General features: G+C 44.6%; 1 long non-coding RNA gene across 1 annotated transcript; it reads left to right on the top strand.

Moving 5' to 3' along the window:
• The first annotated feature begins 260 nt into the window (after window positions 1-260).
• On the top strand, window positions 261-3,527 carry LOC135408238 (uncharacterized). Its single transcript, XR_010427403.1, has 3 exons — window positions 261-524; window positions 1,293-1,456; window positions 3,357-3,527. It is a non-coding gene; the product is annotated as an uncharacterized LOC135408238 (long non-coding RNA).
• The last annotated feature ends 5,429 nt before the right edge of the window (window positions 3,528-8,956 follow it).

The raw sequence follows: 8,956 nt of genomic DNA, 5'->3' as shown, positions 1-8,956 counted from the left end.
TGATTTTTTTGGGAGATTTGGGTGAGTTCTGTGTCATTTTTTGAGGTGATTTGTGACAGTTTCTGGTCAGTTTTTTGGGGAGATTTGAGTCAGTTTTGGGTCATTTTTGAGGACATTTGGGTCAGTTTTTGTGTCACTTTTTGAGGTGATTTGAGTAAGTCTTGGTGTCAGTTTTTTGGGGTTTTGGGGTCAGTTTCTGGTCATTTTTGGGGGTGATTTTGTGTCATTTTGGGTCAGTTTTTTGTTTTTGTTTTTTTTTTTTGCTTTTTTCGGGTCAGATTTTGGACCATTTTGGAGTTAGTTTTTGGGGTGATTTGGGCCAGTTTTGTGTCAGTTCTGGATCAATTTTTGGGGTGATTTGGGTGAGTTTTTGGGTCATTTTGTGGGGAGATCTGAGTCAGTTTCTGGTCATTTTTTGGGGAGATTTGTTTGAGTTTCTGGTCATTTTTTGGGGAGATTTGGGTGAGTTTTGGGGTAATTTTTTGGGGTAATTTTGGGTGAGTTTCTGGTCATTTTTTGGGGAGGTTTGGGTCAGTTTTGGTCATTTTTTTGAGGAGATTTGTGTGAATTTCTGGCCATTTTTTTGGGGAGATTTGGGTGAGTTTTGGGTCATGTTTTGGGGAGATTTGTTTGAGTTTCTGGTCATTTTTGGGGGAGATTTGGGTGAATTTCTGGTCATTTTTTGGGGGAGATTTGGGTGAGTTTCTGGTCCTTTTTTGGGGTGATTTGGCTGACTTTTAGGTCATTTTTTTGGGAGATTTGGGTGAGTTTCTGGTCATTTTTTGGGGTAATTTTGGGTCAATTTCTGGTCATTTTTTGGGGTAATTTTGGGTCAGTTTCTGGTCATTTTTTGGGGAGATTTGGGTGAGTTCTGGTTCATTTTTTGGGATACTTTTGGGTCAGTTTCTGGTCATTTTTTAGGGAGATTTTTATCACTTTTGGGTCATTTTTTGGGGTAATTTTGTTTGAGTTTTGGGTCATTTTTTTGGGGAGTTTTGGGTCAGTTTTTGGTCATTTTTCGGAGTGACTTGGCTGACTTTTGGGTCATTTTTCAGGGAGATTTGGGTGAGTTCTGGGTCATTTTTTGGGGAGATTTTGGGTCTGTTTCTGGTCATTTTTTGGGGAGATTTGGGTGAGTTCTGGGTCATTTTTGGGGGTAATTTTGGGTCAGTTTCTGGTCATTTTTTAGGGAGATTTTTATCACTTTTGGGTCATTTTTTGGGGTAATTTTTTTTGAGTTTTGGGTCTTTTTTGGGGAGTTTTGGGTCAGTTTTTGGTCATTTTTTGGAGAGACTTGGCTGACTTTTGGGTCATTTTTTTGGGAGATTTGGGTGAGTTCTGGGTCATTTTTTGGGGTAATTTTGGGTCTGTTTCTGGTCATTGTTTGGGGAGATTTGGGTGAGTTCTGGGTCATTTTTGGGGGTAATTTTGGGTCAGTTTCTGGTCCTTTTTTGGAGTGATTTGGCTGACTTTTGGGTCATTTTTTGGGGAGATTTGGGTGAGTTTTAGGTCATTTTTGGGGGAGTTTTGGGTCAGTTTCTGGTCATTTTTTGGGGAGATTTGGGTGATTTTTGGGTCATTTTATTGGGAGATTTGTTTGAGTTTCTGGTCTTTTTCTGGGAGATTTGGGTCATTTTCTGATAATTTTTGAGGAGATCTGGGTCAGTTTCTGGTATTTTTTGGGGTAATTTTGGGTCAGTGTTGTGTCATTTTTTGGGGAGATTTGGGTGAGTTCTGAGTCATTTTTGGGGGTAGTTTTGGGTCAGTTTCTGGTCAATTTTGGGGAGATTTGGGTCAATTTCTGGTCATTTTTTTGGGTAATTTGAGTCAGTTTCTGGTCATTTTTTGGGGAGACTTGGGTCAGTTTTGAGTCAGTTTTTGAGGTGATTTGAGTAAGTCTTCGTGTCCGCTTTTTGGGGTTTTGGGGTCAGTTTCTGGTCATTTTGGGGGTGATTTTGTATCATTTTGGGTCAGTTTTTTGGGTTTTTTTTGCTTTTTTCAGGTCAGATTTTGGGCCAATTTTGAGTTAGTTTTTGGGGTGATTTGGGTCAGTTTTGTGTCAGTTCTGGATCAATTTTTGGGGTGAATTCCATCAGTTTTTGGTCATTTTTTTGGGGAGATATGAGTCAGTTTCGGGTCATTTTTTGGGGTGATTTGGCTGACTTTTGGGTCATTTTTTGGGGAGATTTGGGTCCGTGTTGGGTCATTTTTTGGGGAGAATTGTGTGAATTTCGGGCCATTTTTGGGGGAGATTTGGGTCAGTTTCTGGTCATTTTTTGGGGAGATTTGGCTGACTTTTGGGTGATTTTTTTGGGAGATTTGGGTGAGTTCTGTGTCATTTTTTGAGGTGATTTGTGACAGTTTCTGGTCAGTTTTTTGGGGAGATTTGAGTCAGTTTTGGGTCATTTTTGAGGACATTTGGGTCAGTTTTTGTGTCACTTTTTGAGGTGATTTGAGTAAGTCTTGGTGTCAGTTTTTTGGGGTTTTGGGGTCAGTTTCTGGTCATTTTTGGGGGTGATTTTGTGTCATTTTGGGTCAGTTTTTTGTTTTTGTTTTTTTTTTTTGCTTTTTTCGGGTCAGATTTTGGACCATTTTGGAGTTAGTTTTTGGGGTGATTTGGGCCAGTTTTGTGTCAGTTCTGGATCAATTTTTGGGGTGATTTGGGTGAGTTTTTGGGTCATTTTGTGGGGAGATCTGAGTCAGTTTCTGGTCATTTTTTGGGGAGATTTGTTTGAGTTTCTGGTCATTTTTTGGGGAGATTTGGGTGAGTTTTGGGGTAATTTTTTGGGGTAATTTTGGGTGAGTTTCTGGTCATTTTTTGGGGAGGTTTGGGTCAGTTTTGGTCATTTTTTTGAGGAGATTTGTGTGAATTTCTGGCCATTTTTTTGGGGAGATTTGGGTGAGTTTTGGGTCATGTTTTGGGGAGATTTGTTTGAGTTTCTGGTCATTTTTGGGGGAGATTTGGGTGAATTTCTGGTCATTTTTTGGGGGAGATTTGGGTGAGTTTCTGGTCCTTTTTTGGGGTGATTTGGCTGACTTTTAGGTCATTTTTTTGGGAGATTTGGGTGAGTTTCTGGTCATTTTTTGGGGTAATTTTGGGTCAATTTCTGGTCATTTTTTGGGGTAATTTTGGGTCAGTTTCTGGTCATTTTTTGGGAGATTTGGGTGAGTTCTGGTTCATTTTTTGGGATACTTTTGGGTCAGTTTCTGGTCATTTTTTAGGGAGATTTTTATCACTTTTGGGTCATTTTTTGGGGTAATTTTGTTTGAGTTTTGGGTCATTTTTTTGGGGAGTTTTGGGTCAGTTTTTGGTCATTTTTCGGAGTGACTTGGCTGACTTTTGGGTCATTTTTCAGGGAGATTTGGGTGAGTTCTGGGTCATTTTTTGGGGAGATTTTGGGTCTGTTTCTGGTCATTTTTTGGGGAGATTTGGGTGAGTTCTGGGTCATTTTTGGGGGTAATTTTGGGTCAGTTTCTGGTCATTTTTTAGGGAGATTTTTATCACTTTTGGGTCATTTTTTGGGGTAATTTTTTTGAGTTTTGGGTCTTTTTTGGGGAGTTTTGGGTCAGTTTTTGGTCATTTTTTGGAGAGACTTGGCTGACTTTTGGGTCATTTTTTTGGGAGATTTGGGTGAGTTCTGGGTCATTTTTTGGGGTAATTTTGGGTCTGTTTCTGGTCATTGTTTGGGGAGATTTGGGTGAGTTCTGGGTCATTTTTGGGGGTAATTTTGGGTCAGTTTCTGGTCCTTTTTTGGAGTGATTTGGCTGACTTTTGGGTCATTTTTTGGGAGATTTGGGTGAGTTTTAGGTCATTTTTGGGGGAGTTTTGGGTCAGTTTCTGGTCATTTTTTGGGAGATTTGGGTGATTTTTGGGTCATTTTATTGGGAGATTTGTTTGAGTTTCTGGTCTTTTTCTGGGAGATTTGGGTCATTTTCTGATAATTTTTGAGGAGATCTGGGTCAGTTTCTGGTATTTTTTGGGGTAATTTTGGGTCAGTGTTGTGTCATTTTTTGGGGAGATTTGGGTGAGTTCTGAGTCATTTTTGGGGGTAGTTTTGGGTCAGTTTCTGGTCAATTTTGGGGAGATTTGGGTCAATTTCTGGTCATTTTTTTGGGTAATTTGAGTCAGTTTCTGGTCATTTTTTGGGAGACTTGGGTCAGTTTTCGGTCATTTCCTAAGGTTTTTTTTCTCAGTTTCTGGTCATTTTTTGGGGAGATTTGGGTCAGTTTTGAGTCAGTTTTTGAGGTGATTTGAGTAAGTCTTCGTGTCAGCTTTTTGGGGTTTTGGGGTCAGTTTCTGGTCATTTTGGGGGTGATTTTGTATCATTTTGGGTCAGTTTTTGGGTTTTTTTTGCTTTTTTCAGGTCAGATTTTGGGCCAATTTTGAGTTAGTTTTTGGGGTGATTTGGGTCAGTTTTGTGTCAGTTCTGGATCAATTTTTGGGGTGAATTCCATCAGTTTTTGGTCATTTTTTTGGGGAGATATGAGTCAGTTTCGGGTCATTTTTTGGGGTGATTTGGCTGACTTTTGGGTCATTTTTTGGGGAGATTTGGGTCCGTGTTGGGTCATTTTTTGGGGAGAATTGTGTGAATTTCGGGCCATTTTTGGGGGAGATTTGGGTCAGTTTCTGGTCATTTTTTGGGGAGATTTGACTGACTTTTGGGTGATTTTTTGGGGAGATTTGGGTGAGTTCTGTGTCATTTTTTGAGGTGATTTGTGACAGTTTCTGGTCAGTTTTTTGGGGAGATTTGAGTCAGTTTTGGGTCATTTTTGAGGACATTTGGGTCAGTTTTTGTGTCACTTTTTGAGGTGATTTGAGTAAGTCTTGGTGTCAGTTTTTTGGGGTTTTGGGGTCAGTTTCTGGTCATTTTTGGGGGTGATTTTGTGTCATTTTGGGTCAGTTTTTTGTTTTTGTTTTTTTTTTTTTGCTTTTTTCGGGTCAGATTTTGGACCATTTTGGAGTTAGTTTTTGGGGTGATTTGGGCCAGTCTTGTGTCAGTTCTGGATCAATTTTTGGGGTGATTTGGGTGAGTTTTTGGGTCATTTTGTGGGGAGATCTGAGTCAGTTTCTGGTCATTTTTTGGGGAGATTTGTTTGAGTTTCTGGTCATTTTTTGGGGAGATTTGGGTGAGTTTTGGGGTAATTTTTTGGGGTAATTTTGGGTGAGTTTCTGGTCATTTTTTGGGGAGGTTTGGGTCAGTTTTGGTCATTTTTTTGAGGAGATTTGTGTGAATTTCTGGCCATTTTTTTGGGGAGATTTGGGTGAGTTTTGGGTCATTTTGGGGGGAGTTTTGCTTCAGTTTCTGGTCAATTTTGGGGAGATTTGGGTGAGATTTTGGAGATTTTTTTGGGGAGATTTGAGTGAGTTTCTCGTCATTTTTTGGGGTAATTTTGGGTCAGTGTTGTGTCATTTTTTGGGGAGATTTGGGTGGGTTTTGTCTCATTTTTTTGGGGTAATTTTTGGTCAGTTTCTGGTCATTTTTTGGGGAGATTTGGCCGAATTTTGGGTCATTTTTTGGGGAGATTTGGGTGAGTTCTGGGTCATTTTTTGGGGAGATTTGGGTGAGTTCTCTGTCATTGAGCTTGTCTGTGTCTATCTAATGGGGATTCTTTCTCCTTTTAGTGGGGATTTACCCCCTTGAAACTTGCAGCCTTGCAACAGCATGAGGAGATTGTTGAGTACCTTGTGAACAAAGCATCTGGCAGGCACGCTCAAGGCCAGTGGGAAAGGTGAGGCCTCTGTCAAAAGAGTACCCTGGCCTTCTGAGTTGTCTGCAAGTGTGAGTGAGATGAGGGGCGTGGCAATGAGCTGGGCAAAAGAAGGAAGAGCCCCGTGGAAGCAGTTCCCTGGGTGACTGGTAAATGCAGGTCTGCACTTGGCTGCTCTCGTAGCTTTGGGGCTCTCACCCTTTGCCCACTGAGGTCTGCAAGAAAGCCTTGTCTGTGGTGCCCTTCCCCCCCACAGAGCCAGAGCTATGGGGAAACTTGCCAGTAGCTCAGCAGCGTGGCTGCTCTGCAGGCCAGGGGGGTTTAAGGCACGGCAGAGTTGCGGCGTGAAGTGCTCTGAAGGGAAGCGTTGGGGGAAAGAGAAGCGACACTGTCCCAGGGGACACGAGGGGCTCTGAGCACAGAAGGAGAAAACTTCCTGCCATGGAGATGGTCAGGGGGTCAAAGGGCTTGCCCTGGCAGTTTGTGCAGCCGCATCTGGGGGGACTTTGAAGAGCAGTGCAAGGAGCCCTGAAGAGCATGGCCTGAGCTGGTAGTTGAGGCTTCTTTAGGGAGGTCCCTTGTAAGAGAAATTCTCCAGTGCTTGCGCGGACTTGGCTTTGCTTTCCCAGAGCTTGTAGGAAAGGGGGGAAGAGGTCTTTTGGGAGCAAGCAGGGGGAAAATGATGCAGGATGAGACATGTTTCCGATGAACTTTTGGATGCTTTAGGACTGCTCACCTGGAGGAAGATAATCTGCGCTTGCAGGAGGAGTTGGACAGGGCTGACACGGAGGTATGGAAAGCCTGTCCCCACAGGGATAAACCTGGGGGTGCTTGTTGCTTCCTCTCCATCACATAAAGGGACAAAACAGTATTCTGGGAGCCACTATGACAGAGACCTAAGGAAGCGGCAGTTCCATCGGGCTTTGATCTGCCTCTGTCCCTCTGGCCCCCTGCCCCACAACCCGCCATGCTGAGGCAGAGCTGCCTCTCCTTAGGGTTTCACTCCTTACCGCTCAGGGGGGCTGGGGTTCCTCTCTTTCTGCTCCTTTGGAGGTCTTCCTGCTTTAAGAAGACTCCCCACGCAACCCTGGCTCCATTCTCAACTCCAGGGCAGGTCTGTGGAGCAGTTCACCTGGCTGCCTTTGCTGAAATGGTGGTCATCAGCTTGTCAGTGATGCCACCCTTCCTGGCCCCACCCCACTGAAGCAGAACTGCCTCTCCTCAGGCATCCACTGCTTCCTGCTCAGGGGCTGCTGGGCGCCTCTCTCCTCATTACAGTGCGGGTCTTTCCCACTGAAGAAAACTCCCCATGCTGCCCTGGTGCAATCCTGGGCTCCAGAGCACGTGTGCCAGAGCACTTGGCCTCTGCCACTTGCCAGACACCTTCCTTTAGGAAGATGAACTATTTCACTGGTCTTTTCCTGGAGTAGCAAGCAAGGGAAAAGAGGAAGTGTCCCAGGTGACCAAAAAGGACAGAGGGGCAGTGTCAGTGCTTAGAAGTGTGCTGTAGGAAAGCAGTGGAGGGATAGGAGAGGCTGCTGTAAAAGAGGACAAAGGCCTACAGTTTGTGTTCATGGGGTAGTAGAAGTGAAGCTTTGAAGGGACTTGAGTGGATTGCAGTTCTTTGGGCAGAGGGGATGCACACAGACATGCAGCACCTGAGTTCTTCAGCAGCAGCTGGCTCCTCTCTGGAAAAGCTCACCTGACAACTGTGGATCCTTCCCGTGATTTTACAGCTGCGGGAGGAGGAAGAAAAGCATCTTCAGTCCGAGCATTGTGTTTGTGACTTGAAGACTGCCTTGGATGACAAGGGAAGAGAAGCAATAACTTCTTCCCAGAAACTGCAGGACGTCCCGTTGGCATCTTGCGAGACTAACATGACTGTAAAACAACTGGAAGAAGAGGGGCGAGAGTAAGAGAGTAACCCAGTGAAGCGAGGGCTCTGTGGCTTTGGGGGATTGGGTGGAAACAAGGGGAGAGTCAGTGGGATTTTGAAGGACACTTCTGCTGTGGCTTCTGTTCCTTAGCACAGTTTGTCTGGCATTGGATTTTCTGGTAATAAGAGCTGTATTTCTTCTTAAGCTTTGCAAGTGAAAAGAGCAGATTGGAAGGCACTGTCCAGCAGCCAAGTGATGGCGCTGAGGCCCTTCCGAGAACCCGGCAAGCCTCTGCCTCAGTAAGCTGGTGCTAAATTTGCTTTTTTGTGACTCTTGAGCCTAGTTGCCTCTTTGTGTGGGGAAAGTGTCAGATGAAGTTTTCCTGGAGAGCCTAGGGGAGCTCAGTTTCTGCCTTCTCCTCAGTAGAGGCTGCTCAGAAAGCAGCCTGGTCCTTTTGCCAGCTGCTACAAAAGCCCCGAGGGTATTTGCTGGGCTGGACACGGGAGGAATTGTTAGATTCTAAATGAGGAGTTTCATCCTGAGCTCCAAGGGAACAGGAAGCATTGCTGCCAGGAGTGTCTCCCAAATTCTTAAGTAGGTCTAAAGTTTCTTCTTTCTGTCGGGGAATCTTTCAAGTGTTTTCTAGACTGGTTTCCAGTAGAGGAGAGATACAGTTGCGATGGCCACCCCCTTGAGAAGTTTTCCTAGAATTCACTGCCTTTAGATGCCGCTGAGTTTCCTTTTCTGTTTTTTTTGTCCTGTGTCCAGGGTGGTGAACTTTCCCAGCAGCTGGACATGGAGCCTAAAGGAGGCATGCCGCTCGAGGCTCAAAAGCAGGCTTTGCAAGGAGAGCTGTCCAGTCTGCGTGGGAAGTGTGAAAACCTGGAGAAGAGCAAATGTCAGTTGCAAGAAGAGGTGGCAGGACTCGCTCATCATTTGGAGACTTTGGTGCTGGATGGCAGCCAAAGAGAAGAATGTAAAAGAGAGTTGGAGGAACGAGCTGACCAGGAAAGAAGTCAAAAGCTACAAGACGTCAGCCTAGTTTTGCAAGTAAGTGAATTTCTCCCCAGCGTCCACAGGCGCTGCGTAAACTTCTGTTGTGGCCATGGGTTTTAGTGTTTTTCTTTTGCTCCTGTCTTCTGTGGGTTAGCGTCTGTCTTTGCTGAAGGCAGTGGGAGAAGGCAATCTGGTTGGGCAGGAGTGCTGTCGTGGGTGTGTCACGTGCCGGCAGGTCCCTGAATGCAAAGGCTGCCCAAGGCAGACTGCCACTTTGCAGTTCTTGGGGGGTATCTCTGTGGGCTGCTCTGGTTCTCGCTGCTCATCCTTGAATGGGTTTTGCAACTTGCAGCTGTCATGGTCAGACTGAAAGG

The sequence above is a fragment of the Pseudopipra pipra genome, unplaced genomic scaffold (assembly GCF_036250125.1).
Source record: "Pseudopipra pipra isolate bDixPip1 unplaced genomic scaffold, bDixPip1.hap1 HAP1_SCAFFOLD_261, whole genome shotgun sequence".
NCBI lineage: Eukaryota > Metazoa > Chordata > Aves > Passeriformes > Pipridae > Pseudopipra > Pseudopipra pipra.
The sequence above is the reverse complement of the archived record's forward strand: the minus strand, read 5'-3'. Positions and strand labels throughout refer to the sequence as shown.